Below are 24,554 nucleotides of genomic sequence, written 5' to 3'. Positions count from 1 at the left end.
AACCACCATGGGACCCCAGGCGGCGGAGAGGGCAGACCCTGTCCATGTGTGACAGGTGGGGCAGAACCACCAGCTAGGACAGATGGGATTGGAGCAGCAAGGGAACTACAGGGACCCTGCGGAACCCAGAGCCCTCTGGCCCCGGTCACCTGATGAATAATCAAAGTGCTAAGACCTGGAGAATTCCACCAAAAACTCAGTTGCTCCCACTGCTTTGGAAGGTGTTCTGCTGGGTTCTGCCAGGACAGGCCACAGCTGAAGGCTCACCTGAATAAATAGGACCTCCTATTTATTAAGCATCTATTATGTGCTGGCAGCTGCCCCCTAGTCCTGTGAGGCAGGTACTGTCTCCATTTTTAGAAGAAAAATCAGGCTCAGGAGAAGGAAATGATTTGCCCATGGTAGCCAGGGGGTGAACAGCAGAATGCTCTGCCAGGCCCAGGCCACGAGGCCTCTGGGGTGAAGAAGGAACACCCCCCAGTTCTTGGGGCCAAGAACTCTGGAGTGAAGAAGGAACACCCCCAGTTCTTGGGCATCAGGTGCTTTTGATTCCATTCTATTTTTCTCTTAACTCAAATTTCAGTAATTGAGGCTAGAGCTTTGCAGTCTCACATTAAACCCTTTTAGGACTCCAGGGTCTTAACTCACACTCGTGGGAAGGATGTTTGGTTCAGGCTGATGAAAGGCTTGGCTGGAAAGTGCACAGAGCTGACAGGTGTGCAGAGCTGACAGGTGTGCAGGGCTGATGACAGGTCAGTGCCCTGTCCCACTGGTGCTGGGCTGCTAAGGCCTCAGGACAAGCCTGCCCACTAGGAAGGGACGGAAGGTATCGAGCCTTGAACGAGCCACTTGCCTGTGGGTCCAACCTAGGTTTCCTGCTAAGTCACCAGCCCTCAACAACAGCTAAAGGCAAGTTTTCACTACCAGACAATTTACCATGTGGCTCATAAGTGCAGTCGGAGGGACAACTTTGGAGTTGTCTGAGGGCCTGAGTTTGAGCTCCAGTTTGCCATTTACTGGTTATGCAATGTCAGTACATTATTCAAATTCATGGAGTCTCAATTTCCTTGTATAAAAGGGAAATTTCCCAGGACCATCATGAAAATTATAATAATTAACATTCATGAAATTGCCACACATGGTGCCAGATGCCTAATCAATCAATAAATATTTACCAAAATACACAATACAGACAGCTAACAGCAGTGCAATAGGTAACGTGGAGACAGATCTTTCTAAGAAAATAAGACCCCTACCTGACTGCATTAGGATTCATCATTTCAATCTACCGACAAGAACTGAACACAACTTAATACAAAGTAATGCATAAAAGTACAGGTATTCACCTTTGTTAGGCCCGGGCTGAGTCTGAGAGGAGGTAAGGGGGTTTGTTAGAAGGGGGTGTGGTGAGACTGGTCTGTGGGGCATCTCCTGGGAGGAGGGACCTGAATACTTTTTTTTTCTTTTTTTTTTTGAGACGGAGTCTCGCTCGGTTGCCCAGGCTGGAGTGCAGTGGCGTAATCTTGGCTCACTACAAGCTCCGCTTCCCGGGTTCACGCCATTCTCCTGCCTCAGCCTCCCGAGTAGCTGGGACTACAGGTGCCTACCACCACGCCTGGATAATTTTTTTGTATTTGTAGTAGAGACAGGGTTTCACCGTGTTAGCCAGGATGGTCTTGATCTCCTGACCTTGTGATCCACCTGCCTCGTCCTCCCAAAGTGCTAGAATTATAGGCATGAGCCACTGCGCCTGGCCAGGACCTGAATACTTTTAAAGGAAGAAAAAGATCAATAGTTTGAAAGAGCACTGTGAGGGAGTTGGATAAATCCAAGATGGATTCCATTAGTTACCAGCTGAGCTGAAAGAATAACACAAAATTAGAACCCGCAGTTCCAGTGACCCCTGGTTATCCAACACTATCAAGTGAGGAGGTCAAGCATCTTCCTCTTGTTGGAAAGGCCAATGCCTGGGACACAGGACTCAAGAGTTTGTTTTGCTAGAGTGTTGATGTTTTATTTCACCCTGGGACAGGACCTGAAGAGAAGCCAGAGCTGGGATAACAAACACAAAGACCAGGCTTAGGGACTGGGTCCACCCAACCTCAGTCCACCAGCCTCCATTCCCCTCCACCACCCACCCCACTTCAAAAGACCAGGCTGGACCACAGGACACCTGGCTTCTCTTTCCAGCTGAATCCCTTGGTGACTTTAGGCAAAGAAGATTAAATATTTTAGATTTTCAATTATGTTCACTGAATTTAACCATTGAACCCTCAGTTTCCTCTTTATAAGTGTGTGCCTCTCAAGGTCTACTACTGCTGGGCTGGAAAAAAAAAAAAAAAAAACCACCTGAGATTTCTCTAGTCCTTGGAAATTTCCATGCAAGTTGGGGAAGCAGTTGGAAGGTGAGAAGCCCCCAGACCTAAGAGGCCTACTGTGAGGCCTCTCTGGTGAACTGGAGCCTGCCCAGGGCGTGTGGAGCCCCAAGGTGCCGGCTCACTCTGACTGCGTCCCAGGGAGCTTCCCCCTCTCACTTATTCTCACCTATCACACCTAGCAGTCCCCGAATTCTCAATTTATGTTTTTGGGCCTCCTGCCTGCATCCTGGTTGTATCCCTAGGCCTCTCCCCATCTTCCAGCACCTACAGTCCGTAACGCTGTCAACGCTGGATTCCCTGCTAGCCCAGGCTTCTTCAATTGTTTACTATCACCTTTGCTCTCCACCTGGGTTGAAAATTCAGATGCACAGAATCAAGCCTCCCCCCAGGAGGAGGGTCGAGTGACCCCTAGGTCACTCCCAATCACCAGGACTCAAGGACCCTGAATCACAGACTTGAAGCAGACAGACAGCCTCTGGCTTATGGAAGGCGATTGTAAGGAATGAGAAAAAAAGAGGACATGGCTTACTCAAAGTGCCATGCATCAATGTCAGTGGAGGGCGAGAAGAGGGACACTGGGTGAGCTCCAAATCTAGCACTTTCCAGCCTGCAGCTCTACTTGTTGCTGCAAATTCACTCAACAGTTAGGGTTTCTGGTTCCCAGCCTCCCCCTCCTCCTCTCCACCAGACAGTGTAGACAGCCCACGGTTCAGTCATTGAGGAGGCCATCTACCATCTTCTCTTCCTTCCCTTCCTCTCTCCCCCACTCCCCTCCCATCTGCTTTTTCATTGGATTCCTCACAACTTCAGCAAGCAACAAGTAAGCTATTGGGCTCCACAATCTGCAGGAGGCCAAGATACCCTTCAATGTGCATGGGGTCAAGAGAGTCCCCAGAAAACGGTGGGCCATCCCCAAAGCCCCCACATCATCCCCAGTCTTTTCCGTTTGGGCCAAATGTAATAAGTGATGACTCAGGAAAGGCAAGGCCTGGCAAAGAATGACAACTTCGCTAAGATTTCAGCTCCAGTAAGGGGAATTCAAGCCAGGGTGGGAAGGCAGGGAGGAGACCCCGTGCCCAGGACCCAGTGTGTGCAGCAGCTCTGCTCAGCCTGGCAGCCTGGCAGGGGAGGAGAGACAGACCCAGAGAGCAATGGAGCTGAACACGCCCACACACGCGCCACCTTCACTAGTGATGCTCTTTAAATCACCCAGAAAAAGTTACGTAAGGAGAAAACATACAGCTCCCGTGGAGAGAAGGAACATTTTGTTCAGCCTTGGGGTATCTGATTTAATAAGAGGCTCCTGGAGAACAAAGCGACAATTCAGCATCAGTCTTGCACACCAAGGAGACAAAGCATCGTGAGGGGAAAACCACACACCCAGGGATGCACAATCACCACACATTTAGAAAGCCAGCTCCCGAAGGTCTGCTTACTCAGCCCCAAGGGGTCCTGGAGGTCCTCTCTTCCAGATGCTAATAAGCAGTGCAGGCTTGTAAGCTGCTGGATGGCAGGATGCGAGTGGCAGGGACGAGCGGCACTCCCAGCTCTGACAAATCCTGCTGCTTCACTCGAAAGGCCCATCAGAGAAGGGGTTTCCCAGCCCCTTCAGCACAGGCAATTTCTAGGGTTCGGCTGTGCTCCGAGCTGCTGCCACTGCATGTCTGCAACAGATGGGGACTGGGGCTGGGTGTGTTCCCAGTCCCCAAGGCAGCGCAACAAGCGGCTGGCAGACAGCATGGGCTGGCCTAAGACAGCACAGGCAACGGTCTTGGTGGCTGGAGCTGGTTTGCTGCTCAAAATGCAGGCAGAGCTCGGGCAGATTCCCTCATTGATGGGACTGCAGCAGACTGTCATTCCCACCTGTGTCAGGGGCTGCTGGGGAGGAAACTCCTTACCACACGGCAAGCCAGCAGGAGGGAGGGCTGGACCAGAGCTTTTAAAAAGACAGGCAGCAGGATGGAGGGAGGCAGGAACAGAGGCCGATGATGCAGCAGTGGACAGCTCTGGGCTCCAGGTCCTCTGGCCAGCACAACCCCTGCACTGTTCCCATCTAACTTCAGGCAAAGGCTTCAGAAATCTGAACTCCCTGGGGATTCCTGTCCTCGGAGTATAAAGAATGAGGGTTTTTTTTCCCCTCTGGCCAGAAGGATGGGTGAGGCTTTCCAAAAGGCCCTGCCAGTGAAGTCCCCATCTACAATTCATTCCTCCAACTCCAACCAGACGGCCTACAAACATCATCCAGGAGACAACATGGTCTCTGCCCGTATCAGCCATGTCTCTGATTTTCTGTATTCTGATGCTTTGATACCTGGCACCTTGCTGATCCTGGAGGAACTGCCCTCCCACGGCTGGGCAATTCCTGGAGATAGTAAGAAACTCACCTGTGAGCTTGCTTTTGCTATGCAAGCCAAACCACACAGACCCCCTCCTCGCCTCCTCCTGGGGGCTCTCACACCCTGGGCCACCACCCACTACCCTAATCACCCCAGGGCAGGTACCAGACAGCTAGGGACAGCCCCTGTACCCAGAGTCCCCTAAAATTCTTCACAGAAACCACAATAAAGGCTCTTGCCCGCATCTCCCTCTTGCTCCCTCTGCCTCCTGCCCAAGCCCGGTGCTTCCCCACGCGGGAGTGGTGTGCCAAGCCTCCTGCTTCCAGGGATCTGTGAGTATCACCAGTTCCTTCCTTTGTGACACTCATTCCTGAGTCTGCATGTCTTCCTGCACCTGATTACAACAAATCCCAGGTGACCTGAAAACAGGCTCGAAGGATGTACAAGCTGGTGGGGCAGAAAATGAACTTGAATTGTTAGGAGAAAATGAGGGTCCCCATTTCAGAACCCCACCATGTCCCTCATTAAATAAAACTTGCTCAAGACTTGAACTTCTCAGCAGTGGAGGAATTGCTTCCAAAGATACCGAGTGACCTGTTCCTGCAGGTATTCAAGACAAGGAGGTTTCTTCCACGAGCCTATGACTCAAAGGCAAATGTGTTATTCAGGTAAGGGTGATGGCAGCACAAGGTGGAAAAAGATTAATGTGGATGATATACGCAGGAAGGCTTCCGAGAGGGGACAGAAGGACGTTGCATGGCCATCCACTAAGACCCATGGACAAAAAGGCAGCTGAGTGAGCTGGGACTTGGGGGGCTTCTCTAAGGGTTGGAAGTCTGAAGCTTTCTTAAGGTCACTTTCAGCCCAGGAGGGTACCAGGCAGTCATGGTCCATCCAGCTGTCCACGCGGAGACCTGACAAATCACAGACCTGGAGCGCCATGGCCAGATAGCTCCAGGAACTCACAAGCCTGAGCTCTGGCCTCGCCTACCTGAGCAGGCCATTTTAAGCAGAAACTCTTTTTTTGTCTGTAGAATGAGCCATGTGTTATGCGATGTTCCTCAGGTCTCTTTCAGACCAGGGCGCTAATACTCTGTGTCAACAAACCAAGTCCAAGTCCTGGCTCAGTCATTTCTCTGAACCTCAGTTCTTCCTCCGAAAAACCAAGCTGAGTGGAAACGCTTGTTCTGCACACCTCCCAGGGCTGCTGTTGGGATCATGGATGAACAAGCATCAGGACAGAAAAAAGCATCAACTTGGGATGTGCGGGATTATTCTGGAACCAGAGGGCAGTGCTAGCATAAACCTGAGGTTTAGCAGAAAGCTGGCGCCATTTGGCGAAGATTGAAGGGCCAAACCGCCTGCAGCCTGCAGCCTGCAGCCAGCCCCATGGGCACCCATGCAAGTGGTTGACCAGAGATCCGGCCAATCTCAGTATTTTCTCTTGCTGGTTCTGGAACTAGCCTTGCTGGGTGAGCTGGGCGTTTTATTTTCTGTGTGCTTTATTCCAAAGCATACATACAAGCCTGAGGAAAAAAAGCCTAATGGGTTTTGCTTGGAAAAGCTGGAAATGCCAGGGAAATGGGCACCGTCATCCAAAGGATTCAGAGGTTTGCTGCACTTGGAGACAAGCATCTGAGAGTGACTTATGGGGTGTGATGACGCTGCAGTTCTCACAGCAGCAATTCCACGTCTCAGGGACTGGGATCATCCATTAGAGATTAAGGAACATAAACAACTCCGCTGCCGCTTGCAAGCTGCCCTCCGCAAACACGGCCACTGTCTTCACCTGCATTTCTCCTTGCTTCCAGAACCTCCACTGCACTCCGCGTGCAGGTGGCTCTGAGCTTTCCACCTACTCTCCCTGGAGGGCAGAGTCCGCTGTCTTGGACAACAGAGCCCAGTAGATCACAGATACTTAGCAAAGCCTGAAGACCATTTTGGTGCACCGGGCTGGTGTCAGAACCAGAAGTGGAAAGGAAATGCCTTCCTGAGGCACATCCCCTCTGACTCACCGCTCTAATTCATCCTCCTAACCTCCATTTTTCAGGCATTACTCTTCACACCCTCACCAGACAAAGCAATAACACAACAGAACCAGAAAACCTTCACTGGCTCCAAGCCATCTACAGAACAACCCCCACTTCTTCAGCATGGGCTGCCAGGCCCACAGGAGCCTGGCCCACGGCCATCCTTCCACGCCCCCAAGCTTCCCAAGGCTGTCAGGCCTCATGGGCCCTGGGCTCCCCATGGGGGCACCCTCCTGACCCTAGAGCTTGGCATCCCTAGAAAGCCCAGCCCTACCCCCAAAAGCCCCTCCCTGGCACCTGTAGGTTGTTACCAGGCCCCTCTCCTGGAACTCATTCTTTGAGTGTATTTTGAGTGCTGAGTATTTTACATATCCTATCTCAACCCGCACAAAATACTGTCTACTGAGGCCCAGAGAAGTGAAGTCACAAAGGTTACAGAACATACGAGTTGCAAAGCCAGGATTCGATCACAGTTATGTTCCCCTCCCCAGCCTGGCTCTGTACAGCACGTCCTACAGGGCCACTGTCCCTTTATTCATTTTTGTTTATGTTTATCATCTAGTTTTTCTGTGGCCCATGCTTGTTTATTACTCGCATAATTAAAAATAAGACGAAGACGCTCACACATCGCAAGCTGAGAGTCCCCCTTTACAGGTCCAGCCTATAACATCCGAAATGAACAAAGTCTGCAGCAACACGGAAAGGATCAGGTACCCCCTGAGTGTGCAGAAATGGGATATTGTCAAGTATGTTCTGATAGAGCCAGACACTGGGGCCTTATGATATTACATAACAAGTCAAAACCATGACTTCAAAGAATTACAAATGGCAAATGTGACAGGAAAATCTCAAACGACGCATGGTACTGCCTGAGCTGTGTAAGTGGCCTAAAAAACTAGACATACGTGAGCACACATGTGTAAAAGGCGTGTCTCCCAGCCCCACCCCCGAACCCCCGAATAACAGTCCTGGGTTAGATTTCTCAGCATCCCAGAAATCTAGCACAAATCCTTGCCAAATCCCATGCCGCCCTCAGCCCTTCACCTAAAAGTCAAATGCTGCATGCCAAGCTCACGTCCCTGCGACGAGGCACTGCTGTGCAGGACTATACTGCTGCAGGCCTAGTGGCAACAGGATCCAGAACCCCGTGTCCACAGCCCATCTCGGCACCAGGACAGCAGGGTAACTTGCAGAGGGAGTATCTGTAAAAGGATGGATGGCAACTGCCCTGGGCAGAGACACTGACCAATAAAGCCCATATTCTACCCCCCTTTTACGTGCCAATGTTGTCCCTGCCCTCACCGTCCTGCAAGATCTGTGCAGGGGAAAGCCAGAGGCCAGGGCAGTTGAAAGAAGAGGGAACACCCTGGGCTCAAGGCCCAGCCTCATTGACCACACTTTTATTTCACTTAGGACCAGCAGCTGGGGATTCGGGGCATGAAATGGCACTGGCTGGGGCCAGCATTTGAGATTGACTGGGCCTGGTGGGATGTAGACAGTGTGGCATTTTACTTCGGAACCCCATTCCTACGACAGCTTGAGGCCAGTGCCCTGCACTCATGAACTCTACAATATGCCAGGTCCTGTGGTTGCTTCTGAAATACCCCGACTGGGAACCAATGTGCCAAAGACGGCCGCTCTGCACTGTGAACATCCTTGTTGAAATCCACAGCAGAGGGCTTGCTAATCAGCTCCCTGGCAAAATAAGTGGTGTGCAGAGTGAGTCAGGAGGACGGCACAGGCTGCAGCCCCCTTGGATGAAGAGACAGAGAATCTGGCCGGCCCACAGCCCACCCAGCTGCAGCCCTGGTGACCTGGACGCTGTTGGTTTGCATCCTCCACCTCCAAGGACCCAGCTGCTGCATCTGCTATTAGCTCGACCCGTCCTGCCCATCCTAACACCTCTGGGCCCTGCTCAGGGTGCATCTGCCAGAGGGCAGCATTGGGACTTCCTCTGAGCTACAAGAACAGGTTGGACCTGCCGCCTAAAATCGCCTGTAGGGATTTGGCAAACCCTGCTCTAGGATTTCCTTTTGTTGTCATAGACCACCAGTCCCAAGGCTGTCAGGGGGACACACAGCCTCACCCACCTCCAGTCGCTAGAGACCGCCAATATTTACCAAAGTAACCAGATGTTTGCTGAGCGGCTGAGCTGAGATTAGATTAGCCGAGAATAGTTTGCCACCCTGCCCCTCCCTGAGTACCTCCATCCAGGTAGAACTAGTAGTTCTAAAACTGCAGGATTGCAAAGACATTTGGAGTCATTAAGACCTTGTGTCCTGACTTTAATGGAGTGGAAACAAAAACAAACCAGCCCCGGCAAAGGATAACAGTTTCTCTATCTTTCAAGGCCAAGTTCTGACCACCTGAAGGTCTTGAGATACTTGGGCTACTGCCTGGAGCCTTATGGGTGAAAACTGCTCCCAGGTCACAGGGTCCCCTGAGCCTCAAATGTGGGACGGGGCCCCAGAGCCCTCTGTCCAAAGAAGAGCCATGTGTACTGAGTGTGCACACAGCTCCTGGGGTGGCTGACTTGGGTTCAGAGCATGTCACCTGCCCAATCAGGGACGCACCTGTACCCAATAAGCCAGCAGGTCTATAAATGCTAAGTCATATGTGACCAATCAGTTTAAGTGATGTGCCCAAGGTTACACGGCTGTGTCCTTAGAGGGCCAAGGCTAAGACCAGGTGCTCCTGATTTTATGCCAGCACCTGATAAGGAAGAGATAGGCCTATCCACTGGGAAACCAGCTGAGACTTTGTCCCGTGACCCCACAATGACTTGTCTAACTCCAGTCTGAACAAGCCCGATGTGTGCAGGGAGCAGAAGTGAGAGGAGGAAGGACTCGCCGTCCATGCTGGCAGCTGGAACCTTTTTCTAAAAAATGGTGCATGCCAAAAGGAGTGCTGATGAGCTTAGCGTAAATTCAACAGGGACAGGCTTAAGCAGCTGTCAGAGCTTCACTCCTTCCAAGGACTTCTCTGACCTCGTTCCTACCCCCATCACGATGACTCCCCCACACCCACTGCCGTGGGCTCCTTTGACTTCCATCATTTTGATGCTTGGGGCCTGGCCCCTGTGGCTCCTGCAGGAGACACTCTACTCGGAACACCACTTCGTGGCCCGGCCCCTGTGGCTCCTGCAGGAGACACTCTACTCGGAACACCGCTCTGTGGTCTCCAACTTCGCATCTCCCACAGGGTCAACAGCCAGTCAAGGGAAGAGCTCCTCAGACCTGATAAGCAGGAGCCACTGTCTGGAGACAAGCACCACCTTCAACAGAAAGCACTTGGCACTTGGGAAGCCCCATTTTCTTTCTTCTTCCATTTTTTTTTTTTTTTTTTCCTGAGACGGAGTCTCACTCTGTCACCCAGGCTGGAGTGCAGCGGCTACAGTGGCGCCATCTTGGCTCACTGCAAGCTCCATCTCCCAGGTTCACACCATTCTCCCGCCTCGGCTTCCCGAGTAGCTGGGACCACAGGCACCCGCCACCACGCCCAGCTAATTTTTTGTATTTTTTGTAGAGATGGGGTTTCACCATGTTAGCCAGGATGGTCTCGATCTTCTGACTTCGTGATCCACCCACCTCGGCCTCCCAAAGTGCTGGGATTACAGGCATGAGCCACCGCGCCTGGCCTCCTCTTCCATTTTTTAAACAACAATAAGCCAGGCTTCTCTCCTAACCCTGAGGCCCACCCTGCCCTAACAGCTCTCAGTGACCTATCACCACTCCCACTCTGTCTCTAGGCACCCCCTCTCCAGGTCAATGGATATTTTGAGGAACCCCCCCAAGCCAGGTACCTGCCTCATGCTGCATTGCTAGGACCCAAGAAAAGTGGAAGAGCCTCCAACCTCACGGACCTCAGTCCTGGCCAGAAGGAAAGCTGTGGAGACAGGGAACAAGCAGGCTGAGAGTCCACACAGCATCGTGTGTGGCACGGACAGCAGCCACCACCATAGAAGTTTCCAGAAGGAAGGGGCTACTTTGGAAGAAAGTCTTAAAAAAGAACTTCATGAAAGGAGTAGGACTGAGGCTAAGATAAGCAAGATCAAGTAAAAATCAGAGGCACTGAAGGGTCCTTGCATTTTGTAAGGCCCTAGAGCATCCTCCTCCTTTGTTCCCTAGACACACTGCCAAGGCTCTGGAAAGCTCTAGAAGGTTCTGGAAGGCTCATGGCAACTCGATCTTTCTTTTAAGCTGGGAACCAGGAATGGGCCCAGGCTTGGCACTGGCAGAAGGCCGACAGGCTGTAGCACAAGCCCGGCTAGTCTCAGGCAGGTGCTCCGAGGCTGAACGTCTGTGACCTAAAACAGCTTCAATGGCACTGCTGAGCAGAAGGCCCCGGGCTGCCCAGGTGGTAGAAGGCCAAGCTGTCGTTTAGCATGCACAAGGCTCCCCAGTTTAATTGAAATCAACAGAAACCACACTGGTGCACAAAACCAATTTTTTTCCACAAATTGCCCTCTATAACGATGCCCCTGAGAAGTCCTCTCTAAGACACATTGGATTCCTTGTCCCGAGCATGCCACGAAGGAGAAAATGCCTCCACTCGCCCTTTGAAGTGGATGCTCTTTCTCTACAGGTTCAAATTCCAGCTTTGCTTTGCCAGTGCTGGGACCTTGGCTAAGTTATTTAGCCTCTCTATGCCTCAGTTTCCCCACCTGTAAAGTGGGGTTAATAATTATGCCCACCCCACAGTTACTGAGGATTAAATCCGTATGTATGCACATGCACACACATACACACACGCACACATGTGCACATCCGTATGCTGAGTTTTACGGAGGCAAACAGGGCCTGGGAGCTGCTGGGAGCCAGGGATCTGGGAGACACCCCAGTGCGTTCCAGTGCCGTGTGACTCAGGTGTCAGAGAAGCCCATTTAAGGAACTCACCCATGACAACTGCCACTGGGGAGAGATACAGAGACTCTGAACCTTAAGGCAAGGTAGGAAACGGCAGAAAGTAAATAATAGAATGTTCCAGAAACAGACACCTGTAGCCCCCCCGGGGTGGGATGATGTTCTGGCCAGGACTGGGGCCAGAGCGCAGCTGCCACCACCCCAGGAAGCCTCAAGCCCAGGAATGAGGTGGCGTCAGGAGGGCAGCAGGCCAGGGTGAAGGCCGGGGGTGACTTTACTGTCCCCAAGGCCTGCTTTAATCAACTGACTGAGCACCATGTACCCAGCGCTGCCTGGGTGAAGGCGCTGTGGGAGTGAAAAGGAGCAAAAGGCAGCCGTGGCCCTGAGGAGGCGCTGAGCCAGTCTCCGGACAAGGCTCAGAGCACACGGGCGGCCCAGGTGCAGGGGCTCCCTTGGGGCTGGGCTGCACAGCTGAGACTGTGAAAAGCTGAGGGCCAGGGGGCGAGGGGAAGGCTGAGAGGAAGGGTGAGCCGGCCCCGCTGCCCAGGCTTGGGCACCTGGGGCAGCTGGCCTGTGAGATGGTGCTGCTTCCGATGGTGGAAGATGGACAGCATCTTCCCAAGCTCCGACAGACACACTCAGTGCAATAGCCTTGGCTGTGTGGGGTCAGGGTCAGGGGCGTAGACCCATGTAGATGCCACCTGCACCCTGGGTCAGGTGACAGGGACCCGCCTCCACACCCCCACATCTCACTCCCCCCTTCCCCACAAAAGGCTACTGGGGAATGGGTGCCCAATGAGTCCACAACACAGAATGTTCAGCCCTGATTCAAAACTGAAACAAACAAGAAAACAACCTCCAGCAACTAACTAATCAGCCTGGGGAAGCTGAGTGGCCGCCAAGCCCGGCTCTATCACTTGAAAATCTAGGGCTCCTAGAATTCCTCCCAGCGACCTGGTTTTCAGACCCCACCCTATCCCACCCCACCCCACAGTGGAAAACTCAAGCTCAGCTGCAGAACCTGCTCCCTGACCCCTGGCTTGTCACAGCAGCACGGGCCAGGCCGCAGCCGGACTCTGCCAGGCGTGGCCCCTCTCCCCACAGCCGCCTGGGGACACTCTCTATGAAACTCAGGAAGAACAGGAAAAATGTGTATCCAGTTTTGTTGGCTACAGGGATTTTGTATCAACATTTTTTTTCCCCAAAACTTGAATAAACACTAAAACTTAAGCTGAAACTTCTTAAACGTTTTAATGATTTTAAAAGAAACATCTCAGTATGCATTGTGCTCTGCTGTTACGGGTTAAAGTGCTTGTATCCGCAAAAAAGACATTGGAGTCTTCACCCCCAGAAGCTCAGAATGTGACCTTACTTGGAAATAGGGGCTGTTGAATTTGGCCCCATTTGTGAGTGGTCACATGGGCCAGACACCGTGGTGGGTGCAGACCCCTCTCCCAAGTCAGTCCAGGGACAAGAAAGTAGACCCCAAGGAGATGGAACCTCGCTCACCCTCTGCCTAACCAGCCCTGGCCTACTGGGCCATCTGGGGGCCTCATCTCTGATTAAAACGTCAAACTCCACATCAGAGGCTAGGGAGGGAGGTGGGAAGAGATGACACCCTCCATCTGTTTCTGGAGCCTTCCATAGCCTGATCCTATGATCCTTTATGAGGGCTGTGCCCAGGGACGTGGGGCTCAGAGTCATTCCTGGTGGATGGGGGCTGGAAAGGTGGTAAAGTCCATACCTGGCTAAATAATTCATCTACCTAGAGAGAATATTAGAATCTCTGGAGCGTTTTCAAAAACTAGATCCCAATTAAGAACTACTGAGTCAAAATGTCTGGGGCTGAGAACTGGGTGATTGAAATATTCTGCTAAGTAAGAACCACTGATAGCACCCACCCACCCACCTCGCTGTAAAGATGGGGAAACAGGCACAGAGGGAAAATGGCACGTGGGAGGCCCCCAGTTATTCTTGGTATAACTTATGGAGGCAGAACCCAAGGAGCCTCTGAGAAGGGAACTGTGAAGTCGGAAGTCTGAGCTTTTCCTTTAAGAGGGAATCAGCTTTTGATTTCAAGTAAACCGGGAAGCAATCCCTTGGACTTCGGGGACCCAAGCGCATGCCGTAAACTGCCCTTGGTCCGGAATATTCATAATATTCTATGACTTGGAAAGCTTCTTAGCTAGAAGCTTCGTAACTGGTTCAGGTCAAAGATCCCGATTCAGCCTGCGTTTTGCTCCCCTTGGCTTTTCCCCACTTCCTGTCATCCTGCCTGGTTCCAGACATCCCCATTCTAAGAAGATACACGAGCGATTGGATTATGCTGCTTGTATTAACATCAAGGTTGGTGGAAGGTAGTGCAGACAGTTGCTGGAACTCCTAAGCTGTGGTGAATGGTATCGACTGATCCTTTACATCATGATGAGACTGTAATGAGATCTTAGTAGCCTCTGTGTGGAGCCCCTCCCTCTAGGAGGGTTATTAACCCCCACTACCCTCATCACACTTGGCCGTGTGCCTTGCGTTTCCCAGAAGTGATGTGTGCCACTTCCCAGTGGAAGCTTTTGGAGCTGTCCCGTGTCTGACACCTCTCCTCTGTCCCTCTCACAGCAAGGACCCAGACAGGAACCGCTCCTTCAGCCTGGGTTCCCAAAATTAACAGGACACAAAGCAGAGCCACAGCTGTTGGCAATGCATGTACAGCAGTAGCGAGAAATGCACTTCTGTCCTGGCTCGCTGCTGAGGATGTGGGGCCACTCACTACCCCAGCGGAACTCAGCTGACCCTTGTGCACTATCTTTCTTCTACCCCCTTTTCTCTCTTTCTTCTGCGTCTATTCCCTAATCCTAAATAAACTCAGTATAATTTACAGCGCTTAAGAAGGTCATCTAGGTGGGGCATGGTGGCTCATGCCTGTAATCCCAGCACTTCGGGAGACTGAGGCGGGCAGATCACTTGAGGTCAAGAGTTCGAGACCAGCCTGGCCAACATGGTGAAACCCCGTCTCTACTAAAAATACAAAAAAATTAGCCGGGTGTGGTGGCATATACTTGTAATTTCAGCTACTCAGGAGGCTGAGGCAGGAGAATGACTTGAATCCAGGAGGTGGAGGTTGCAGTGAGCCAAGATTGTGCCACTGCCACTCCAGCCTGGGTGACACAGCCAGACTCTGTCTCAAAAAACACAGAAGGTCATCTTCTTGGCTTCTTTGCCCTGGCATCGCTATTTGAATCAAATTCGAATTAGGGCCTTTGAGAGTGAAGTCCTAAATCCAAATAGGACGTGATGCTTTGTTTTCCTTCACCAAATTCACTTTATATTATTCTCTGATTATAAAGACTTCAAGCGTATGATTCGTACCCTCAACGATACCTTAAAATAATGTGAGGATGGCAGTCTTTTTGTATAATAAATACTCCCGACCCTGACACAGAGCCAGACACCAAACGCGTGCTTCCTCTGGCCCAGATTTAACACGCACTGGCCGCTCCCCGTGCACCGGGCACCCTAGGTGACAGGGGTACCAGATGAAGCACAAGGTCTCCGCCCTCCAGGTAACTCCCAGCACAGTGGGAAGAATACATTTGAAGTCTGTTTTTTCCCCTTTCATGTTAGAACAGAGAACTTCCTGCCCTGTTTGTCTCTGGGACGCTCCTCAGGCCCACGTCTCCTTTCATGTCCCACCCCCTGAGCTGGGCGTTTGTTCAGCAAGCCCTTTCCTGAGCACAAATGTCCAGCATTACAGACACCAGAGCATAAAGCTGTGTGGCTCAGAGCCAGGTCAAGCTTCCCATCCCAGCCTAAGGCTCCTTCACTCCCTTTCCTGGCCCCAGATGCCTCCAAACAAACATCAGCAAGCAAGCAGCCAGTAGGTCCTTGGCCAGAGTCAGGGTGACCAACTAGTCTCGGTTTGCCCAGGACCGTGGGAGTTTAAAACAGGAAGTCCCACATCCGAAGAAGCCCCTCCATCCCAGAGAACTGGAGCAGCTCACCCTAACAGGTAGAGTACCTTTCCCCCAGTTGGTGTGCACAGCGGTGCACCTACCACCGCCCTGCCCTAAACACCCCACCCATCCATTCCTTCTTTCTCTGTCTCTCCTGACTTCCAGTTCCACGTTTTTTTTTTGACTGAGTCTTGCTCTGTCACCCAGGCTGGAGTGCAGTGGTGTGATCTGCGCTCACTGCAAGCTCCACCTCCTAGGTTCAAGTAATTCTCCCACCTCAGCCTCCCGAGTAGCTGGGATTACAGGCACTGACCACCAGGCCCGGCTAATTTTTTTGTATTTTTAGTAGAGACAGGGTTTCACCATGTTGGCCAGGCTGCTCTCGAACTCCTGACCTTAGGTGATCCACCCGCCTTGGCCTCCAAAGTGCTGGGATTACAGATGTGAGCCACCGCGCCTGGCTCAGTTCCATTAATTTCACCCATTTCCTCTTTCCATTTCCAGCTCTTCATAAGGAGGAAATTCCCTCTCACCTTCCCTTCCTCTCTCTTTCCTTTATGAGGTGAAAATGTACCCTAATCATTAATAAGAAAAGAGCTAGGGATTTGTATGCTATCAAGGAAAAGTAATGACTATAAGTGAAAATAAATGTTCTAACGGAAGATTAAACAAATATTAGAGGTGACACATCCTCAAATATTCAGAACCCTCTTCCAACATTCTCTATTTTTTTTCTTCCACTGATCAAACTTGTTTTTCACAAAACACCACTTCTGAGTTAAATAAAACACCATTGCAATTCCATTTTCTCTCCTGCTTCCTAGTGGCTCTATTCACTTATTTATCCACCCAACAGAATGTGTTTCTGTGTTGCACACACACATCACAGCAGAGGCTGTGGTCAGGAAAGGCTGTATTGAAAAAAAAAGGCCACCTTTCCATAGGCCAATGGAAATCAGGTTTGGAACAAATTCAACATGGAAGGCTGGAACCAGAGAACACAGCTGTGCAGGAGGGAGCACTACAGCTAAGTCATATATTTGGGTCCAGACTTCCTGCAGACCACTGGCTCTCAACCCTTGGATGCACACGGAAATCACCCCTGGAGTTCAAAACAACCACCGCAAAAACTCCAATGCCTGGTCTTGGAGTTTCTCATTTAATCCATCTGGGGTCCAGTGGGAACTGGGATTTTTATTTTTTTTTATTTATTTATTCATTCCTTTATTTTTGAGACAGGGTCTCACTCTGTCACCCAGGCTGGAGCGCAGTGGTGCGATCTCAGCTCACTGCAACCTCTGCCTCCCAGGCTCAAGTGATTCTCCTGCCTCAGCCTCCCGAGTAGCCAGGATTACAGGTGCCTGCCACCACACCCAGCTAATTTTTGTATTTTTAGTAGAGACGGGGTTTCACCATGTTGGCCAGGCTGGTCTCAAACTCCTGACCTCAAGGAATCCGCCCACCTCGGCATCCCAAAATGCTGAGATTACAGGCGTGGGCCACTGCACCCAGCTGGAACTGGGGTTTGTTAAATGCCCCTCAGGTGATTCTAACGTGCAGCAAAAATAGGTAGGTAGACCTAGAGAAAGGAAAACACAATGGGTTGCAGGATGTTTATTTTACATAAAGAGAAAATATGCTTTTTACCAGGAAAAGTTCCTGGGTAGAGGCACAGCTTTTCCAAACACATATTCCAGTAAGAATTTCTTGAGGTGGCCTTAGGTAAAAAAAACAAACAAACAAAAAACTGCCTTGCTATAGCCTGTCGTGGCATGACTTCCAATGCCAGAGCCTCTGTACCTCCAAGGACAGCCCCAGGAGGACCATGTGGCCTCCGTCTTGGTGCTGTTCTTCCTGAGATTGTAACAATGCATGTGGGGGCTTCCCTGGGTTCCAGCTTCGCAGCAGATGCCATAGGTTCCCTATCACGATGCTTTCTTTCCCTTTCCACCCAGTCCAGGAAAACTCCCAGGGTGATTACTCAGGTCAACATGAGGCTGGGGTGTGAGCTCCCCTTGGAACAAAGGAGGAGTCCCAAGTGGATACAGGTGTGCTGGGTCACCCATTCACTCAGTAAGCACATAGCAAACACCTGCTACCCAGGGCAGCCCCGACCCCAGGCTGGCCCTGGAATGAATGCAGCTCCTTGTCCAGGGGTCTCCACGCTTTTGTGAGGAAGAGCTACCTCTCCTTCCCACAGAGCCTGGAGATGGGTCCCTGGACAGAGTGGCATTCTGGGGGTTTTGAGAGAGTCCTGTGATGTATATCAAATCCTAGCCCACCAAGGGGTGAGGGCAGGACTCTCCCCAAATTCAGGTCGATGTTGTATTCATCTCTGCACAGTTCCTGACAGTGCATGCTCAGCAAATATTTGTTGAAAGAGAGAATGAATAGTTTAATGCATGAAGAAAAAGAATGACCCTAAAAGCCATCTCACAGAGGTGACACTGCTAAAAAGGCTAGCAAGGCAAACTTAGGAGAGAAAGGAAGGAATTTTCATAGTCTTAGAAGCCTACAAACTGACCGTGGCCTTGCCTCATCTCTTCTTCCCTTCTTTTAAGGGCCTTTGACTCACCACGATATCAATATAAAACTGCCAATACTTGGGCCTGGCATGGTGGCTCATGCCTGTAACTCTCAGCACTTTGGGAGGCCAAGACGGGAGGATTGCTTGAGCTTAGGAGTTTGAGACCAGCCTGGACAACACAGAGAGACCCTGTCTTTACAAAAAAAAAAAACTTTAAGTCAGTGGAGCATGGTGGCTACCCAGGAGGCTGAGGTGGAAGGATCACTTAAGCTCAGGAGTTTGAGGCTGCAGTGAGCTATACTCACACCAACGTACTCCAGATGGGGCAACAAAGAAAGACCTTGTCTCTAAAAACCAAAACAGAATAATAAGAAATAATTGCTGATACTTGTGTTTATTTGATGTGTTCTCAATGTGTTAGAAGGATTCTTAAATGGGATACCGAAAGCACAGGTAACAAAAGAAAAAACAAAAGCAACCGGACCTCATCAAAATAAAAACTTTTACTTTTCAAAGCATATCATCAAGAAGATGAAAAGACAACCCAAAGAATGGGAGAAAATATTTTCAAATCATATATCTGATAGGGACTTGTATTCACAATACATAAAGAACCGTTCAACTCAACAGTAAAAAGACAACCCAATTTAAAAACAGCAAAAGGATCTGAAAGTCATTTCTCCAAGAAAGATTCACAAATGACTCATACGTATATGAAGATAAGCTCAACATTAGTTATCAGGGAAATGAACATCAAAACCACAATGAGAAACCAGTTCACACCCACTAGGACAGCTAGAACATAAGAGAGACAATTACAAGTGTTGACAAGGATACCAAGAAATTGCAGTCCTCATAATCCTGGGAATTGCTGGTGGGAATGTAAAACGGTGCTGCCAGTTTGGAAAACTGCCTGGCAGTGCCTCAAAAGTTAAACATAAAGCCACGATACGACCCAGCAACTCCACTCCTAGGTATATTCTCAAGAGAAACAAAAACATATTTCCTTACAGAAATTTGTACACAAATGTTTATAGCAGCATTATTCATAACAGCCAAAAGGTGGAAACAACCCAGATTTCCTTTAACTGATGAATGAACACAACATGGCATATTCATACAATGGAATATTATCCAGCCCATAAAAAGGACTGATACATGGTACAACATGGATGAACCTTAAAAACATTTCGTTATGTGAAATAAGTCATAAAAGACTGAATATCATGTAATTCCTTCCTGGGGACACTGCAGGTGGGGAGGGCATGAGAGGACAGGGTTGACGGGAGGAAGCCAGGCAGGAGAGTCCTGGAGGGGGACGGTGGCCCCATGCACAGCCTGTGCAGCTCCCAGAGTTCCCGGGGAGACCCAGGCGCAGACACCCCCCCTGAGGCCATCTGACAATGAGCCTGCCTCCATTGGTCATTAGTGATGTCAGCTGGTGAGGGGCCTGGACAGAACCACGCTAAGTTACAGAATCCAAGGTTATTGAGGATTTCATTCTAGACGGAGAAATCGAACGGAATGCCTTCTGTTCAAATGTTGAAGACTGTTCCACCTGGTTTTTTTTAACCATGCTCACGAGGGGACACTTGAAGTCGCTGATAGAAGTTCAGCAGTTTGCCATTCGCCATTCTCAGGCTTAAAACCCTGTACCCGGCCCAGGCTGAGAGGACCCCATCTGTCCACAGGCTGACCGGGAGCCACCATTCCCGCCACCTGCACGGGCCAGAGCCATGTTCCGCCACCCGCACTGTGCTGTGTGGGCCACGGAAAGGCCAAGTGACCCAGGGTGCACCTCTCTCCTCTCCAGGGCGCCCTGAGGTGCAGGGAGAAGGCCGAAAAGAGGGAGGCCAAGGAGAGAAGTGAGCCGAGCCCTGAGTCTAAGCAGGCTGCACCTGGCATCCGTCAGCATCTCACTCAACTTTGAGGTAACACACGGAGCTGGAAGGACCGGGGAACGGAAACTCTGAGCCCTGAAAGGCCCCTACAGTGTCATCTGAGAAGATCTCTCAGAGAAGCTTCCAGAAATCTGGGCCTTCCCAGCCCTCCCTCGATGGGACTCATCAGGGGCAGCACAGAGCCCCGGGGTGGAGAGGAAGAGGAACCAGGGCCTGGCCTGAGGCCTCCTGCGGGATGGTGCGCAGCTGGGGCTGTTCTGGAACACTCCCTCTGGCCGAACTTCCCTCTTTTATGCTTCTTAGGAATGGGGGGCAGGGTGGTTGTGATGAGAGGGAGGAGCGTGGTCCCTTCTTCCACTATTTATTCTACACGTGTTGTGCTCTCTCACCTGGAGTGACTTGGAGTCATCCAGTGTCACTAAAAATCCTTTCTTTTAGGTGAAGGAGTTTCCCTCACTTAATTCTCCCAAGAGGTGGTCCATTAAAGTGGTTTCTGGTCATCACACCTTAGAGTTAATGACTATGGTCAGTGGAGTTCTGGGCCGATCCTTATAGCAGGTTTAGGCAAACACGTGCCCTCGTTTCACTGATGTGGCAGGAAAATGTGTTGTGATATTCATTTGTATTTTGCCCCCCTGCATGCCCTGCCCCTCCTCCAAGCTGGTCTCGGGTCCTGGCCTCGCCCCCTGGAGGGAGTTCTGTGTGCCCAGCAGGTGCTGTGTCACTGGCCTGCTTGCACCGAGGTTGGGGCATCCTGGCAGGATCAGAGGCCGCTAGGGAGGCGAGGGAGTGGGGAGCAGAGGACACTTCCCCAGAACCGAGACGGGAGAGAGGGGCCAGATCTCAGAGCGGGCTGGCTGCTGCATCCACCAGAACAAACTCACACACTGGGGCCTCCACTCGGCAAAGAATCTCAAACTCAGGCCTGGCTGCCGCCGGAAACCTCCAAGATGGAGGAATCTCAGGAGTCTGGACTAGAAGAGTACAGGGGCCACCAGATGGCTGGAACCCAGACTCTTCTGAGGCCTGGGGGAAGGGGAGGAAGGTCCCTCTCAGAATGCTTGGAAGTGAATTTCCCCTCAACCCAATAAGGTGGACATTAGTGACCGATTAGAGGGAGGAAGAGGAGGGAAGGAAGGGAGGAGGAAGGGAATAAATCTGACACTCCTTTCCCCACTGAGTTTGTGGACACCAGTCCACACCAAGGAGACCTGCTTCTTGGGGGCGAAGCAGAAGCTCTGACTTCTCGACGGTGTTCACAGTACCTTCCCAGGCAGCCAGCAGACCCTCCATAGACACCTGCCCACTGTGGGAGGCTTGGAGCAGGGGCTGTCAGAGGTTAGGTCTGTGAGAAAGGGAGGAGGGTCAGGATGGCTGAAGACGCCCTCAGAGGAAGGAGCCTAGGGGTGCTCCACCCTTCCCTTGGGGCTGGTCCGCAGGGCACTGACACATCTCTGGGGGGCTCCCAGCACAGCCCACCCTGGGTCCCTTCCACAGCGTGAGCCCCCCATGCCTGCAAGGGTACGCAGAAATCTCGTCCACTCCTGAAGGGCCCGCTCTCAGGTGCTACCTGGGACTGAGCGGACAAAACCTCAGAGCCCATCACTGAGGCCAGTCCTTAGACCTTCCCTCCCTCGTCTCTAGATAATAAATGGGCAGCCTCCCAGAGACCCCTATCCCAGGCGAGCAGTTAGGACGGTGGCCGTTTCCAGGGAGGCCCCATGCCCTGACCCCACATTGCAGGACCCGCTCCGGACTAGCCTGGTATTTCTCCCAGGACACCCACGCCGTCTCCTGAAAAGTGGGGGGCATCTTGGAGGAGGTGGGCAGATCAGGTGTCTGAGGTCACTGGCACTCACTCGTTTATGGCACATCAGCCCTGGAAGATTCAGGAACAGAAAGACGGAGTGTCCGTCACGAAGCTGGCATTCCAGTGGAGAGGCGCGTGTCAAAATAAAAAGCTAATTTCAATCAGGTGTGATCGGTGCAACAGAGAGCATGTGAGTCTTTTGATTAGATGGTCAGGGAGGGCCTCACGGAGATCTGTGGGGTGGACCTGAAAAGGGGAATTGACCACTTGGAAGCTGGGACAGAGCACCCCGGGCAAGAGGGTAGTCAGTGCAGAGGCCCTGAGGCACGGCTTGGGAGTGTGCAGCGAGAAGGGTTCTCATCCCAGGGGCAGGACAGGGTGTGACGAATGATGCTCAAAGGCTGTTTCAGCTGCTGAGGGGAGGCGGGCCTGGAGAGGAGAGGGTGGAAGCGGCAGGGAAGGCCCTGGGAAGTCTGCAGGGATGGTGCGGGTGAGAGCCCTGTGGCTGCTGCCCTCACCTGTGCCCTGCTGTGGAGAGGGGAGCCACAGCGGGGTGGCGGGAGTGTCTGTCTCAGCTCCTAAGCTGATGGACGCTCCAGAAACCCCTCTGGTCCCCACCCCGCTCTGCCCCCAGCACCAGCCAAGGTCCTTCTAACTCCTGTGGGCTTTTCAGTTGTTGCGGGGCTGGGGGATAGTTTGGAGAAATAACACTTCCCCTGTGATTGACACATTCAGAAAGGGGCAAAGGGGAGGTTGGCACGAGGCAAGCCCAGAATCCAGCTGGCATAAAAATAAGTCCTTAATGAGGAAAAGGTTCACAGCCTCCCTGCTGTGCCTTCCCCAGATGGCGGGGGGTGCGTTCTGTGGGGTGCCAGTGCACTGGCGCACAAGCACACGGCCCCTGCTGGGAGCCTGAGGCCACAGCCAGCGTTTCCACCTCACCGTCCATCTCTCCTTCCTCCAGGAGAAGGCCTCGCCCACGGCGGGGGCCAGGCAGGGATAAGAGAATAGCAAATCTACTTAAAAAGTTACCTTTGCCAAATACTCACCTTACTGCCAGTTTCTGGAGGAAAAAAAAAAAAACAGAGAGAGAAAATGGCAGCAGGTGGATCATTCCCCGACAGCAGTTAAATGCACCTTGGAAAGAGCAATGTTTCTGCCCAGCAGCCCCCAACAGGGCTGACCCTGAAAACTTAAGGTCAAATTCAAACAAGGTGTCAGCTCAAGTCACAGAATCTCATGATCATGATTTGTCTTAAACTGACTCCCACTTCTAGGAGAATGAGAAAGTACACCCAAGATGACCTGAGCCACAATTTTTGGTAAATTAAGTCCTGTAACCAGGTACAGGTGATTCCCGTTATTCCAGGCGGTTCTGCTCCACAAAGTCGTCGGGCACACTGAGTTAATGGCAAATGCTGAGCCATTGTTTTCAGGGGAGGCGCACGGTTAGCTTCCTGGGAGCCTCTAGCCGCGTTTTTGTCAACCAGTCAGTACATCACCGTGTCTGATGTGTTTCTGTTTAAAAGAAAGGCATGGGCGTCCCTGTTTGCAGGCACAGCACACCCTCAGGTGAGAGTCTTCCGGGCTGAACATCCCATCTCGACATGGTGGGAGGAGAAGCACCAGCACTACCCCTACTTGCTGGAATGTGGACCATCTGGGGTCGGAAGGGACCCCGGAAAGCGTCTGATGAGGTGCAGAGAGGTTGAAGCTCCCAGCCCAGGAACAGCGTGGAGGGCTATGGCGCAGTGCGGCCCCTCTCCATCGCTGTGGGTGAGTCTCCTGGGAGGCTTCAAACAACAGAAACGCACCATCTCCCGGTTCCGGAGCCTGGAAGTCCGAGATCAAGATCTCGGCAGGACTGGGTCTCTCTGAGGCTGACAGGGAGAATCTGTCCAGGCCTCTCCCCCAGCTACGGGTGGCTGCCGGCCATCTTTGAGGTTTCCTGGCTTGTAGAAGCATCACCCCAATCTCCACCTTCATCCTCACCGGAGGTTTCCCTGGGCACGTGTGTGCAGAATCCCCCTCACACGCGGACACCAATCATATGGAAATGGGCCAGCCTGCTCCAGTGTGGCCTCATCAAAACTCATCACATCGGAAACGACCCTGTTTCCAAATGAGGTCACATTCACAGGTACAGAAGGTTCGGATTTGGACACATCTTTTGGGAGACATATAATTCAACTCCGAACAGGGTGCCCTTAGAAAGGCTTTATGTTCGTTTGTTTTCAGGGTCAGGGTCTTGCTCTGTTTTCCAGGCTGGAGTGCCGTGCTCTTGGCTCACTGCAGCCTCGACCTCCCGGGCTCCAGCGATCCTCCAGGTTTTTTTTGTTTTTTGTTTTTTGTAGAGATAGGTCTCCCTATGTTGCCCAGGCTGGTCTCGAATTCCTTGGCTCAAGTGATCCTCCCACCTCGGCCTTCGAAAGTGCTGGGATTACAGGCATTAAACACCACACTCGACGCCCTTAGAAAGTTTTCGAAAATTGCTCTTCTCTGTCTGCCTGTTTACCCTTCCGAGGCATCTAACAGCATCCTCCCTGGCCTAAGCCTGGGAGCCTTTCTAAAGGTGTAAGCTTGCCCTTAGGAACCACTCTCGTTGTGGTTTTAAGTTGTCATCACTTGCCAGATAAGGAGAGGTTGCTGTATGGACAGATACACAAGGAGACTGACCCAGGTCCTGTTGCAGGACAGAGCTGCCCAGCGCCCCAGCCCCACCCTGGGCTTCCATTGGTCTGGGCTGGACACCTGGGGGCTCTC

General features: G+C 51.7%; 1 protein-coding gene across 4 annotated transcripts in view; it reads right to left on the bottom strand.

The window, feature by feature from the left end:
* PRKAG2 (protein kinase AMP-activated non-catalytic subunit gamma 2) overlaps positions 1–24,554 on the bottom strand; it is a 317,328-nt gene that overhangs the window by 254,082 nt on the left and 38,692 nt on the right. Inside the window, exon 1 of one of the 4 annotated variants that reach the window (XM_031665010.1) lies at positions 3,815–6,078. The exons of the other annotated variants lie outside the window; for them this stretch is intronic. The gene's annotated coding sequence lies outside the window, so the exon portion shown is untranslated. Of the gene's footprint in view, positions 1–3,814; positions 6,079–24,554 lie in introns of those variants that run through there. 4 annotated transcript variants of the gene reach the window in all.

This window comes from Papio anubis, chromosome 4 (genome assembly GCF_008728515.1).
Source record: "Papio anubis isolate 15944 chromosome 4, Panubis1.0, whole genome shotgun sequence".
Classification (NCBI taxonomy): domain Eukaryota; kingdom Metazoa; phylum Chordata; class Mammalia; order Primates; family Cercopithecidae; genus Papio; species Papio anubis.
This window is presented reverse-complemented; position numbering and strand designations above follow the sequence as displayed.